Here is a 14,940-nt window from a genome sequence, read left to right on the forward strand (position 1 = left end):
GGATAAGGATTTACAATGTATCCCAATACTATGGATATTAAATATTTATTTATATAACATTTTATAATTTAATTTATATTTATAAAAAAAATAATAACATCGTCCTTACTCCTTAGTTTCTGTAACAGTCATCTACTCGCAGTAGGGCCGCGTTTCTCCGAAATGCTGCAAAACTCCGCCCCTATCGGATGCAATGTGTAAACATTGGGAGATTTAATAGGAGCGCGCAGCTGCCAGTCACCGCGCATTCCTGACACAATTGGTGGACATTGAAGAGGTGGGCGGGCGCAGCTAAGAAAATTATAAGGTCATTTGAATTACTGTGGCGAGGAAACGCTTATCGGCTACAATGAAGCAGAAAAAAACCATATCAATGATAAGGATGAACGGATGACTTCAATGGGGCCAAAGTCGATGAACCGCGGGGCCAGGCTGATTTGATTCCAACCCCACCGGCAGAAGGGCAGATCCCGGTGTGTGTGTGTGTGTGTGTCTCTGTCAACCCGAGCAGCGGCAGAGAGGAGCGCTGGACGAGGCTAGAGCCGATAAGCCGATCAAGGTGGAATCGCACAGAACGGTTTCCCCGCGGCTGGTGTTTTTACGCACATAAGGTGGTGTGATTGCGTGGACGTGATACAAGGTATGTCAAAGCAAACAACACAACTCGTACCACGTACCCATTGTGTCTCTTCATACGGCTTGAATGAATAGTTTCCGGATGGGTCCATTATTATTATTGACTAGCGTTGTCCTCTGTCAACCTTGTCACCGGCCAAGCCGCGAAGCCTCTCTGCTTGTGCACATAATAATAACATGATAATACACGAGGGCTTTAGGTTACTACCGGTCATTTCTCAATGTGGCTGCTGGCAGTGACGGCATGACGGCGCCTCATCATCCCAAAGAGCCTGTCGCTGTCACAGTGGGTCCGTTATGTTATGTGCTGCTATAAGCCGATGCGCACATAGAGGCTGTGCGTCCAGCCTGCGAACGCTCCTGCGGATCGCTATCCACCAGGGATATGTGATCACAATGGTTTAGCCGAGCCGGGGCAAATCGCCCCGATAGCAGCGCACATGGCGTCGTCGGTGGGTTGAGCCTTTCTCTGTGATATTACCATTATGACGGGTACTCGACTCCACTACCGCAATATGCTGCTGCTGCGCGCCGTTACATGTCCGAGTGTACAGTGTGTACACCACCAGGCAGCGAGTGATGATGCTCGCTCTTTCTTCTAGTTTGAAGAGTGGCCTGATGCCTCCTCAACATCAGTGTGTGTGTGTGTGTGTGTGTGTGTGTGTGTGTAATGCTACAGTATATGTTGGCTGGACAGCCTATAGCAATTCAAATGTTTATATAGCCTGCGGTCCAAATCCAGCCCGAGTCACAGCCTGCATTTTAAATGAGTTTTTATGTTGCCGTGATGATGCAGCACCACACATCATCATCAACATCCATGATCCATCAGCGCAGACGCAGTGTGTGTGTGAGAGCACATTGACTCATCATGCGATCCCCATAATAATACTCTCATTATCACCCATAATACCCCTTCTCTATAGCCTATTACAGCCTATTGCACTTGCCTTATTCCATCGTACATAACTGTCTCATAATTCTTCCCACTATGATAAATGGTGTCTCAGCAATGACAAAAGGTGTGTTTTCTTAGGCATAATTAATAGATAATGGAGTGGTGCTCTCTCTAAACCTATCACTTACAAGTTGTGTAGGATCATCTTCCAGGCTGATGTATATCAGGTAGCTCTCACTGCTATAATGTCAACATAATCTCTCCTCTAAGGTGTTCTGTCATTTGCCTAAATAACACAAATCCTTTCAGAATACCACCCGGTGAAAGTCCTCCATTCAAACATCTTCATAAAGTAAAAGTGCTAAAGGTGGCTAACATGGGCTGCTGTATCAGGTAGAGCTCTCGATGTAAACACAATGCATCCCTATGCTGCCCTCTCACTGGCTGCTTGTTGCATACAAGATATACTTTAGAGACGGTTGGTTCTAGGTTTAGGTGACTATCTTAACTAATAGTTCAATAGTGGCAACAGTGGCTCAGGAGGTAGAGCGGCCGTCTGGTGATCAGGAGGTTTCCGGTTCGATTCCGACAGTGTATGGAAGTGTCCTTGAGCCCCTAACTTAATTTGACCCCTAACATGCAAGGTGCAGGTTGGCACCTTGCATGGTCACCTCCACCATCAGTGAGTGAATGTGTGTGTAAGGGTTGTAAAGCGATTTAGATAAAAGCGCTATATTGCAGTCCATTTACCTTCAGTAGTATAGTGGATTAAACACAGGTATATGGACTAGATCCACCTATTTTACTTCCTTCAACCAAATTACTATTGGAATATTGTCATTCGGGGAGGCAGCCTTTGCAAACTATGCACCAAAGTTATGGAACACACTACCTATGGACATTAGGGAAGCTAAATCTCTTAATATTTTTAAAAATAAGCTAAAAACGTACCTTTTCGCCATAGCCTTCTAATACACTCTGCTGTTGATTGTACTGTAGCACTATTTTACTCTGTCCATAGTAATAGTTATTGCACTGTATTATTTTACTCTGTCTATATGCTTTTTATTACAGGTTCAAAACTGTCGGGTATTAAACTGTGTGGGTATCAAACAAGAGACTGTCAGGCTTTAAAACTGTGTAGGACCCAGGCCTAGAACTGCACCCTGAGAGAGGGAACTGTGCCCTGAGAGGGAGGTTTGCCCTGGGTGGGAGGTTCGAAGGGTCAAAGTGGGTATAAAACAGGAGGGAAGACTGTCAAGTTTTAAACTGTGGATACCAAACAGAGAAGGTAAAGATGACTTTGAACTGTTGAACAGTAATCCAGAACTATTTTATTGCAAACAAGGGACTAAACACGTTTCGCAATTATGCCACAATAATGTGGAACGCCCTACCCACAGCCGTAAAGGAATGTGAATCCTACCCTCCTTCAAAGCCGCTCTCAAAGAGCACCTACGGGTGGCTGCTATTAGAAACTGGCCCCGGTAAATGTCAAAATCCCACCCCACCCCCCTGTCCTAGGTTCTAGGTTGAAAATAAGTGTATGCTTAGGTTGAAGGAATGGCCTTGATGTCGCCGTCGGAGTGTTTTATTATAAGCGTCTTGCAACGTTGGTTAAGATATGAAATACTTGCCAGTAGTGTAAGGAATAAGGATGCATAGCCATTAGCTAGCTTACTTACAGAGACTTGTGGTGGAGGTTCTAGCTGTGTTCAACTTCTGAACGAGCCCACCAGCTTGATTTCAGGCAGAAAACGGGTCCAGAAACGAACGTTTTAATCCACACCACAATATGTAAACAAAGGTTTTAACCATCCACAACAGAATACTGAGAGTCCAAATGTATTTCCGATGCTTGATTCTTCTCTCAGACCGACTGTCTTGAAACTATTCTGTTTATTGGCGAAGCGAGTGTATTACTACTACTAGGAGTAGTAGAGTAAACAAACACACCCACAGCGTGTCTCCGGTCTCCGCACACAGGAGTCAGGACTGTGCTCAAGCTCGCTACCAATCTACATAAAAATAACGCAGGAACGATTCCGAACCATTTAGTAACGGTAACAGAGTTACTGAATTTAAAAAGTAATGCGTTGGAGTACTAGTTACTGACAAAAGTAACAGCGTTACTGTAACACGTTACTTTGTAACACGTTAGTCCCAAGTAAAACTGCTTAAAAGTGCTATATACAGTAAATGCCATCCATTTACCATTTATGATTAGAATACTTTTACTTGCGATTAATAAGATCAAATGTTTGAACCATTTTCTTTAGGCCTATACCAGCCTAGACTGTATACTATTGAAGGTAAATGGAACATCTTGTAGCTTTGGCAGGCCCACTCTGGCCAATGATAATAAACAATCTCTATAAGGGAGCCTAGTCGCGTTGAGTAAGCTGACTGGAATGTGCAGGATGTTTAAACAATGTCACGATAAACAAAATATTTTGTTTAGTTATTAAAGACATATTTTACTTGAGTAGAACTTGTGAAAAACCAGCAGTCTTGTCTTACCCCTAATATAAAGTAATCTGTAAGCTAGTGACCCCTGCTGTCCCTGTCATCGGCTGTCAACGCCACCATTCCTCCCAGGGGTCAGGCTCCTCATTCACTTTCATTCCTTTTGAGGACCAAGTCTAAATATCATACTTCTCTGAAGTATAAACAAACTATAAAGCAATATTTTTCTGTGTCAATGGTTTTTCTTTAGCTAATGTGTACATTTTCAAATGATCAGTTAAGGAACTATTTCTCACTTGAGAACTGTCGACTTTTCACTGAATGTTTGGAATCGTTCCCACAGAGCTGTCTGCCTGTACACCACAGCCTCGTTCCCCCACAGAGCTGTCTGCCTGTACGTCACAGCCTCGTTCCCACAGAGCTGTCTGCCTGTACGTCACAGCCTCGTTCCCCCACAGAGCTGTCTGCCTGTACGTCACAGCCTCGTTCCCACAGAGCTGTCTGCCTGTACGTCACAGCCTTGTTCCCCCACAGAGCTGTCTGCCTGTACGTCACAGCCTCGTTCCCACAGAGCTGTCTGCCTGTACGTCACAGCCTCGTTCCCACAGAGCTGTCTGCCTGTACGTCACAGCCTCGTTCCCCCACAGAGCTGTCTGCCTGTACGTCACAGCCTCGTTCCCCCACAGAGCTGTCTGCCTGTACACCACAGCCTCGTTCCCCCACAGAGCTGTCTGCCTGTACGTCACAGCCTCGTTCCCACAGAGCTGTCTGCCTGTACGTCACAGCCTCGTTCCCACAGAGCTGTCTGCCTGTACGTCACAGCCTCGTTCCCCCACAGAGCTGTCTGCCTGTACGTCACAGCCTCGTTCCCCCACAGAGCTGTCTGCCTGTACGTCACAGCCTCGTTCCCCACAGAGCTGTCTGCCTGTACGTCACAGCCTCGTTCCCCCACAGAGCTGTCTGCCTGTACGTCACAGCCTCGTTCCCCACAGAGCTGTCTGCCTGTACGTCACAGCCTCGTTCCCCCACAGAGCTGTCTGCCTGTACGTCACAGCCTCGTTCCCCACAGAGCTGTCTGCCTGTACGTCACAGCCTCGTTCCCCCACAGAGCTGTCTGCCTGTACGTCACAGCCTCGTTCCCCCACAGAGCTGTCTGCCTGTACGTCACAGCCTCGTTCCCCCACAGAGCTGTCTGCCTGTACGTCACAGCCTCGTTCCCCCACAGAGCTGTCTGCCTGTACGTCACACTCGTCACAGCCTCGTTCCCCACAGAGCTGTCTGCCTGTACGTCACAGCCTCGTTCCCCCACAGAGCTGTCTGCCTGTACGTTTAATTCAAAGTACTTTGGTGAGTTCATAAATCTTCAGTGTGCAGTAGCTGCAGTTGGAATGGAGCCCTCAAAGGAACAATCCAACATTATGGGAAATGCGCTTATCATCTTCTCCAGAGTCAGACAAGAAGATAGATACCAATCAGTGGCGTTGCGCAATATCTCGGGGCCCCCCCGCAGGGCAGACCACTCCCCTAAATCAATAATAAAGTGAGAAAATTTTGCGATCCATCCCATTACAACCGACCCTAATGTCGAGCTCACCCTCCGCCTATGCAGGCTCTGACACTACTTGCAGTTTCAGTAAATCCTCGTAATTACAATGACCCATAATCTCGTGCCATGTCATATCGTCCCGCTACAACACACATCATTATTATCATTACACTGGACATCGCGGCTGTAGGCTACTTTTTTAAATGTTTTTTTTTCAGGCATCTTTTGTAAACAGTATAGGGTCAGTAGGAACTGTATAATAATATAATATAATCAGGGCTTCAGCAGCGGGGGTGCTGAGATAAGTGATATAATAATAATAATAATAATAATAATAATAATAATAATAATAATAATAATAATAATAATAATAATAATAATAATAATAATAATAATAATAATAATAATAATAATAATAATAATAATAATAATATTATAATAATAATAATAATAATAATATTATAATAATAATAATAATAATAATAATAATAATAATAATAATAATAATAATAATAATAATAATAAAATAATTAATAATAATAATAATAACAACAACAACACTCTCGTTTACTAGAGGAGACCACTGCCCAACTCCGCGCTCTCACGCTCAGCTCTGCGGAGCGACACAAACAATGTAACCGTTTTGATGCATACATGTAACCTGTAGTAGCATACTGGTTATGGCGAATAAAACGTTCTATTCTTCTAACCTGTCTCGCCGGCTGTAGCGTGGCTGGGGCCTGGCTGGGCTGTGGACGCGGCACGGCGGCCGGCCTGGGTGGGGAGCTTACTGCCGATGCATTCTTCAGTAACGTTAGAGTCAGTATACCTTTGCTGCCTACTGGAACAATGATGTTCTTTTTCGTAGCTTTGCCGTCTCCTGTTTGGCTTTCGCTCTCATCTTGTTTTTCTAAGCACCGCCGCTTGCTTGGATATTTGCAGCATTTTTACCGGCGCCTTCCCGCTGTGTTTTGAACGCTGCCAATGAACATTAGTTATCAGCCTAGCCCTATCGCAGGTGAGCAAATCATAGCAGGGAGGGGGGGGCCCGCCCTCTGCGCGAGATGCATCCACCTGCAGCCCCGCAGGCAGAACCATAATGGGCTCCACTGTCAGCGCCCTGTTCGCGCGCGTTACGAAATCTAAGAGGATAGTCTAAAGTGGGGGCGGGGCCCCCTAAGATCTGGGGCCCCCCCCGCACCGCGGGGGTTGCGGGGGCCTCCGCTACGCCACTGATACCAATGTCCTCTGTGCATTCAGTAGAAAACTATCCGTCTGCAAGCTAGCACAGCACAAAGTAATGGAAGCGGATACAGACCAGCTAGCCTAGTTATTGGCCAAAAACACCTCTCCCGAAGTTTTAAGCTAGGCTAGTGGTAGTGGTAGGCTAGTAGTCCATATCCGCTTCCATAATTTTGTGCTAAGCTAGCTTGCAGCCACATAGCTTTCTACTGAACACACAGGGAGTCGATTGGTATCTACCTTCTTGTCTGATTCTGGAGAAGACTGTAATCGTATTTCTCATAATGTTGGCATGTTCCTTTTAACCAGTGTTAGTGCCATGCCCTGCTAATAGTATATAGTATACTTAACAATAAGTATATAGACCAAGATGGCCACAAAAAATAAAACAAAATAAAACATAACAAGCTGTAAACAATGTACTTCAAAGAAACGAGGAATTCATATAAAATTATATAGGATATAATGTTTTTTGTCTCAAGTGCCATGCTTTCTCCAAAAATCCTGCAAAACTGAAAATCTCCACAAAAAACCAACTCAACATGCAACTCTCAGACTGCCAAAAGAAATCCGGATTTACAAATTGAACTTTCTCAAATAAAACCCTTAAGTCGGTGTACAAGGGGCAGTGAAAAACAAAATTAAATTCATCCTCCACCACTCCCAGATCACAGAGAACACACAACCGCTCCTCCTCAGGTGTACCTTGGAATCTACCCACTTCCACAGCCAATGGCAGGGTGCCAGACCTTAACTGGGCACACAGAGACCTCCGTCCTATCTTTATATTTAACATTACATAAGGTTCGGCGGTCAGGTGGCGTAGCGGAGATTGTGCTCGTCACCAATGCAAGAGGCTGTGGTCTTGACTCCCGGAGAGTCAGCATTGCCTTGGCTCGGGCTGATCGCTATACTAACTCGTTTGGCTGAGTTAGGGGGAGGGGAGCCGTGGGTGGGTCCTGGGCGTTGTGGACAGCGACCCCTACAGTTCGGTCGGGGCGCCTGCTCAGCAAGGGTAGGATCTGGAGAGAGGTAGTGCGACCTTCCACACGTTACACTCTCCCGGTGAGCGTTGGAGGAAAGCATGTGACAGTCTCCGGCCTCTCGGACCAACAGTAGGGGAAAGTGCGCAACAACCAGGAAGGGGGTTGGGAATTGGCATAACGACTAACAGTGGGATGGGAGAAAAATCGGAAAAAGAAGGAGGGGAAAAAAGATAATAATAAAAAAAAAAAAACATTACATAAGGTTCAGTAAAGAAAATCTTCTTTAATTTCAACATATTTTCTAAGTTTAGATTTCTTCCATATCTCCACCTTCCACTTAGGGCTGGGCGATATGGCCAAACATTTTATCACAATATATCTATCTATCTATATATATAGAAAAAGAGGAGAAAAAGTGGATAAAAAAATATATATATATATTTTTTTTATCCACTTTTTCTCCTCTTTTTCTATTTTTCTCCCATCCCAATTTCGCTGTGCCAATTCTCCCCTCCCCTGTCTTGAACGTTGCTCGCATATGCCCCCCACTGGCCGGTTGTAGGGAGGATAGAAGCCTTGCATCACGTGTCCCCTCCGATACACGAGGAGGCAGCCTGTCACATCTTTTCACCTGCCAGCGCGGACTTTCATTGGCGAGGTGTAACGTGTGAGAGGCTCACACTACCCCCGCCATTTCCTGTCTCTGCTGTGCAGGCGTCCCCCAACCGACCTGTAGGAGTCGCTGTCCACAACATCCAGATTACCACCCATCGACTTCCACCCGCCAATTGAGTTAGTATGACGGCCGGCCCAAGCCGGAGGCAACGCCGACAGCCGGATTTGAACCCGGTGTCTCTTGCGTTGGTGTCGAGTGCAATGTCCGCTGCGCCACCCAGCCGCATATATATATATTTTTTTTAATTATTATTTAAACAACAAATGTATGTTTATTTTGCAGCAATTATTTGTTGTTGCCGCCATCTTTAGTGTTACAGCCCCTCACACTCCAGTTCTCAGGCTGCAGCTGGTTTGAAAGCGAAAGTCCCAAAAAAAAGTGTCTGTGGCTCCAGGGGAGTTGAACGGTTCTGTCTCTGCTAGTTTCTTTTCTATCTTTTGGCACTTTTTTGGTGGACAAACCACCGCACACATGCACCGTGACTCGTGACTGGAGTCTAGTTCTGCTAGTGTAACGGGTGTAAAACTCACTCCCCAGAGGCATCCAAACTGAGCGCTTAGGAGGGAATTCCTTTCTTGGCGCAACGGTTTGTGATGTCGCCCGCAGTGCGGACGCCTGGGGTTCGACTCCCACTCAAGGCATGGTCGAATTCGTGGCAGGGGCGAGTTGCCTCTGTTACACTGGTGCCGTGACCCGGATGCCTTGGGTGGTGTGAGTTTAGGGGGGGTGAATGTAACGGGTGTAAAACTCACTCCCCAGAGGCATCCAAACTGAGCGCTTAGGAGGGAATTCCTTTCTTGGCGCAGCGGTTTGTGATGTCGCCCGCAGTGCGGACGCCTGGGGTTCGACTCCCACTCAAGGCATGGTCGAATTCGTGGCAGGGGCGAGTTGCCTCTGTTACACTAGCACACATAGTCTACTGTGTACAGACGGTTTCAAACTGTATTTTAAATTAGAAAGCAAACAAAATAAATTGACTCAATTTGGTCAGTATTGTCATTTGGACAAGCAAAGCCATTACTTTACGTTGCAGGCAAGAAAGACAAGTCTGTCGACTGTCTCTGCCCTGTTGCAGGTCACAATAAAAATAAAAATAAACATTCTGCTCATCCACCAACATTTCAAATGGGGGACCCTGATGGAAACAAGACAAACGTCTTTCTCAGGTCTGCATCCCCTTAACAATTGTGTGTATTGAGCCGTACTGTATTGTACCCATTCTGCAATCTGTTAAATAAAGTTTTCATTCATTCATTCATTCATTCATTCATTCATTCATTCATTCATTCATTCATTCATTCATTCATTATATTCAAAGTATTTATTTAATCTATTACTCTACTCATTGAGTTACAAAGGGGTGCTAGGATAGGTAGCCTACTGCACTGATTTGTGGCATCAAAGATGATCCACATTGAGTGCTTCCCCTGGCTTTTTGGAGAGGTTTATGTGGTCTAGTTATTTACAATATTGGAGAGAAAAAGAATACATCTGAATTGAAGACATGCTTGCCATGAAAAATATAGCCACACACTCCAAACTCCAGGGTGGCTACCTTTTTCATGTGCTGTGGTCATGTTAACGTTTATGTGGGTTTTGCATGGAACATGGTGTTAGAAGACTTTCTGAGAGCACACTTTTACAACCCTTTATGGTCAAAGTAAAACCATTGGAACTAGAGTTAAGCTCTGGTGCATGAAAGATAATCCACTGGCTCCATTCAGAAATCATACACACAGAGAAGATCATCTCTGTGAAATCTGGGTTTCCCATTGTCTCTGGCAATGTACACAAGGGGAGAGCTGACATGAGTTGGAATCTCTCCAACCTCTCTGACATTGGTGTCTTTATCACGGTAAACAAATAGGAGCCATTTAAACGCTCCACCCGGCACCCTGAACCCAATCTTACCAACAACAACAAATTAAATGCTCCACCCTGCACCTTGAACCCAATCTTACCAACAACAACAAATTAAATGCTCCACCCTGCACCTTGAACCCAATCTTACCAACAACAACAAATTGCTTCCAACTACCACTGTTACCCAGCGTTGTTGTAGAAACACTGTTTTGAGGTTTGAAAAGTAACTCCATTTTAGTTTTTAGATTTGCAAGTTGACAGGAGAATCACATGATTTCCATTTCATCATTGCGTAACGGATCTTATTTGTTCTGACTCATTGTAGAGTTATGCAATTATTTAACTGCATTGCTCCAACACACCGTTTATTGACATTTTGAGCTTTTCATCAGGTCAGACCTGAAACGTTGTCGATTAAAAGTGAGGCAGGGTGGAGCAAGTGAGTGGTGTGGGCTTTACTCCACGTTTAATTTTAAAACTGGATCAAACCGGTTTAGTGCTTTCTTGTGCTTTTTCCTCCTGCTGAGACATCTATCACTGCTATCACATGGAAACCTTGTATCTCAAAAAATATGAATACTTTTTCATTTAAAATTGATGGCCATGTGGTTTTTTAAACTTTATATTGGATTGGGTTGGGTTTCATGGGTCCTGTAGCCAAGACCACCTTGGTAGAGTCGTATGTGAAGTCCAAGACCAGTTCCATTTTAAGTTCAGGTCAACACCGAATCCAAAGCAAATCAAGTCCTATTCTAGACCAAGACCAATATAGGTAGTAAACGGTGTGCATGTCCTATAGACCTTTTCAAACTTGACAAGATACACATTCTAAATGGGCCTGCATTTCCCATTTGCTAATATCAATCACTGACCGGAAATAAACTTGGGCCAGAAGCTGTTCCCTAGCAACGCAATTTTTGCTGAAAAGATAGGATTTAAAGTAGAACATGTCCCTTTGCAGGGCCAATAGTGCATTATAGAACGCATGCACTAATTTCATTACAGATCAGGACGAGGACAATGTATATGTTGTGCGTCTTTTGAAAGTCTTCGATTGGAAGGGAAATAAAAGTCAGGTCAACATCTACTAGCAGCAGAGACCAAAACGAGTCCAAGTCAAAATAGGCACGAGTCCAAGTCAAATCCAAGATGACTCGAGTCCAAACTCAAGACAAAATGAGAGAACCGCGGCACAATAATCGTTCCATCTCAATTATCTTGTTTTCATGATCGTCTGAAGCCAAAATCGTAATTGGAAATTGAAACTCGATTCATCACCCAGCCCTACTAAATGCTATGCATCATAAACACCTTAATTTCTGTCAGGAGACAAATCAGACAATTGTCATACTTGTTGAGCGATAAGATTAACCTTTTAATAGTGGGAGGAGTTAGTGCTTTGTTGTATGGCTCCCGCCGCTTATACAATACTGTAGGGTGTTGTATTTCACCACAGGATCATCCTGCTGTGATGAAAGGTTGTTGCGGGCGCCTGCTGTTCTGTATTTAACTGATCATCAGTGTTGTGTGAACACCCGTGTGGAGATAAGACCGTTTACTTGCAGACCACGCCACCACCCAGGCACCCACCCAGAGCCAACCATCTCAATACCACAAAGAAAATCATTACATTCAGTAGAATACCATTACATTGTACTGACATTCTGAGCCGTGTTTATAGATTAGCAAAATATTTAAGTTAGCTAAAAAAGCAGCAGTTGTGATTCAGGATCCATGGCCAATTGGCCATTGAAACCCAATAAAAAGCAGTGTCTTTAATGTATTTCTGAAAAGTTAGTTAATTCTTTTGGTATGAGCAAGAAATTAAGTTGAGGCTTTAAGTACAGTAGTCCTCCAATTGAATACATGAAATACATTGGATGGAGGATAGTATGGGTTTAAATACGTTGGATGGAGGATATTAAACTTTAAATACATTGGATGGAGGATACTATAGTATGGGTTTAAATACGTTGGATGGAGGATATTAAACTTTAAATACATTGGATGGAGGATACTATAGTATGGGTTTAAATACGTTGGATGGAGGATATTAAACTTTAAATACATTGGATGGAAGATATTATGGGTTTAATACATTGTATGGAGGATATTATGGGTTTGAATACATTGTATGGAGGATATTATGGGTTTAAATACATTGGATGGAGGATATTATGGGTGTAAATACATTGGATGGAGGATATTATGGGTGTAAATACGTTGGATGGAGGATATTAGTCTCATGGCCAGTACAGAGAGACTCAGAAGGAGCTTCTATCCCCAGGCCATCAGGATGCTCAATGACACTATGTAACAACCCATCATCTACACTCACTGCACACACATCCACATGTACACACCCACTTTAAACAAACACTCACCTTACCACTCACTTTACTCACTTTAGACACTTTAACACACTTTATATTGATCTATTATTAAAGAGATTTGCACTGACTGCATCATACCTCATTTGCACCCTACCCTACATGTTGTACCTCATCTCATTTCTCCATTGTACCTCACTGTTACTCATTTTACTCTGTTGTATATTGTATTATGTATATTGACTGAACATTCCTTTACTTACTTCTTAATAACTTTTTTGTACTGTATGTAGCACACTCTCAGGGGCTCATACAGAAAAAAGCATTTCATCATAAAGTATTCTGTATTTTGTTGTGACAAATAATAATCAATCAAACAAACAAACAAAATATTATGGGTTAAAATACGTTGGATGGGGGATATATTATGGGTTAAAATACGTTGGATGAAGGATATTATGGGTGTAAATATGTTGGATGGAGGATATTATGGGTGTAAATATGTTGGATGGAGGATATTATGAGTGTAAATACGTTGGATGGAGGATATTATGGGTGTAAATATGTTGGATGGAGGATATTATGGGTTTAAATAAGTTGGATGGAGGATATTATGGGTGTAAATATGTTGGATGGAGGATATTATGGGTTTAAATACGTTGGATGGAGGATATTATGGGTTAAAATACGTTGGATGGAGGATATTATGGGTTTAAATACGTTGGATGGAGGATATTATGGGTGTAAATATGTTGGATGGAGGATATTATGGGTGTAAATATGTTGGATGGAGGATATTATGGGTGTAAATATGTTGGATGGAGGATATTATGGGTGTAAATACGTTGGATGGGGTGATTACGTTAAATCCTGCTGCTCCCCAGCTGTGTGCCCACCACCATAACTACCACTACTACGCTGGCTGGGCAAATATGGGAAGAAATATATCACCATCATCAGAAGGAACTTTCCTGATATCAATCTATGTCACGACATCTGCTTAGTTATGGGAAATGGAATGTTAACTCATCTAATTGATGAGTCATCGCATTGGGCTGCATGGTAGGAAGCATAACGGCATCGAATGAATGCAAGAATCGTTTTGGGATCAAATTGTATCTAATATTTGCTTTTTATTATTAAATACGGTGTGTGTAGTATTGTGATTCATGTGCAGGCCTATATCTTATCTATTTATCTAGACTATATTTAGGAATAAGCTTGACTTGTGTTATTTATAAGTATCTCTCTCTGTGTGTCTACACTACTGTACACGGCTTCATGCAGTTACTGTAGAAGATGACATTGCTAGTCAGTCACAGTCAAAATAAGAAGTATATTTCCCAGTGAGTGACAGTTAGTGACGCTTTGAACTCATCTATCAGCTTTCTTTTTTAAACTTACATTTTTATTAACATTTATAGACAAACAACACTTAGACAATACTTACAATGACATCCATAACACAACAATGCACTAACATGTAGGGGTGGGAATCGCCAGAGACCTCACGATACGATACTATCGCGATACTTCCGTCACGATACGATACTATCGCGATACGCTGAAAATATTGCGATATTATACTATTTTTTTTGGCTCGCATTATTTATTACCTTTTTTCAACTGCAAAGTAAAACTTTGTCAACATGTTTTATCTAATAAAATAAAATTCAGTCTGTTCATCCCACTTCAATCATTTTTATTGCAGAACATGGTATTTTCTCAAGCAGACGGATGTAAACACTGTAATCTGTGTTGCATGTACCTGACTATCGATACTTGGCGTCCCTGTATCGATTTGATACAGTATCGCCACGCAAAGTATCGCGATACTACTACGTTTTCCCCCCACCCCTACTAACATGGGCCCCTTGAGTATGGCTGCGTTCAGTCTCCCAGACCCCCATAAGGGGGACCCCCCCCTCCCGCCATCCACCCCTTCAGAAATAGGGCTACCCCACATCCCAGGTCCGTCCCACGCGGGGCCGAGCACTCAGCGACACGGGTCCCTTGAATTTAATTGGGCCAATGTCACTCACATGATGACTCACTCACGGTTAGGTCCCGGTCACGCTTTTCCGTTGTGTTTGTCCATCTTTATTTGTTTGGAATTATTTGTCAATGAGTCAATGTTAGACAAGGCTGATGATGAGTCTGTCTCGCTGCCAGATTTGCGTCCGTTTGACTGAAAGTTTGGAGAGGATGAACTTTTGGAACCGATGGACATGTTGCCGTCTGTTAGAACAGACAGCAACACCATATGGAGATGACACAACAGATAAAGGGAACTATAT

At 43.4% G+C, this 14,940-nt stretch overlaps 1 protein-coding gene across 2 annotated transcripts in view; it reads left to right on the plus strand.

Annotated features, from left to right (window-relative positions):
* Positions 1-343: 343 nt before the first annotated feature.
* Positions 344-14,940, plus strand: part of slc27a4 (solute carrier family 27 member 4) — a 62,153-nt gene continuing 47,556 nt past the window's right edge. Inside the window, exon 1 of one of the 2 annotated variants that reach the window (XM_084325224.1) lies at positions 344-473. The gene's annotated coding sequence lies outside the window, so the exon portion shown is untranslated. Of the gene's footprint in view, positions 641-14,940 lie in introns of both variants that reach the window. The other variant, XM_084325223.1, reaches the window with a different exon arrangement.

Source organism: Notolepis coatsorum (genome assembly GCF_963971535.1).
Source record: "Notolepis coatsorum genome assembly, chromosome: 11".
NCBI lineage: Eukaryota > Metazoa > Chordata > Actinopteri > Aulopiformes > Paralepididae > Notolepis > Notolepis coatsorum.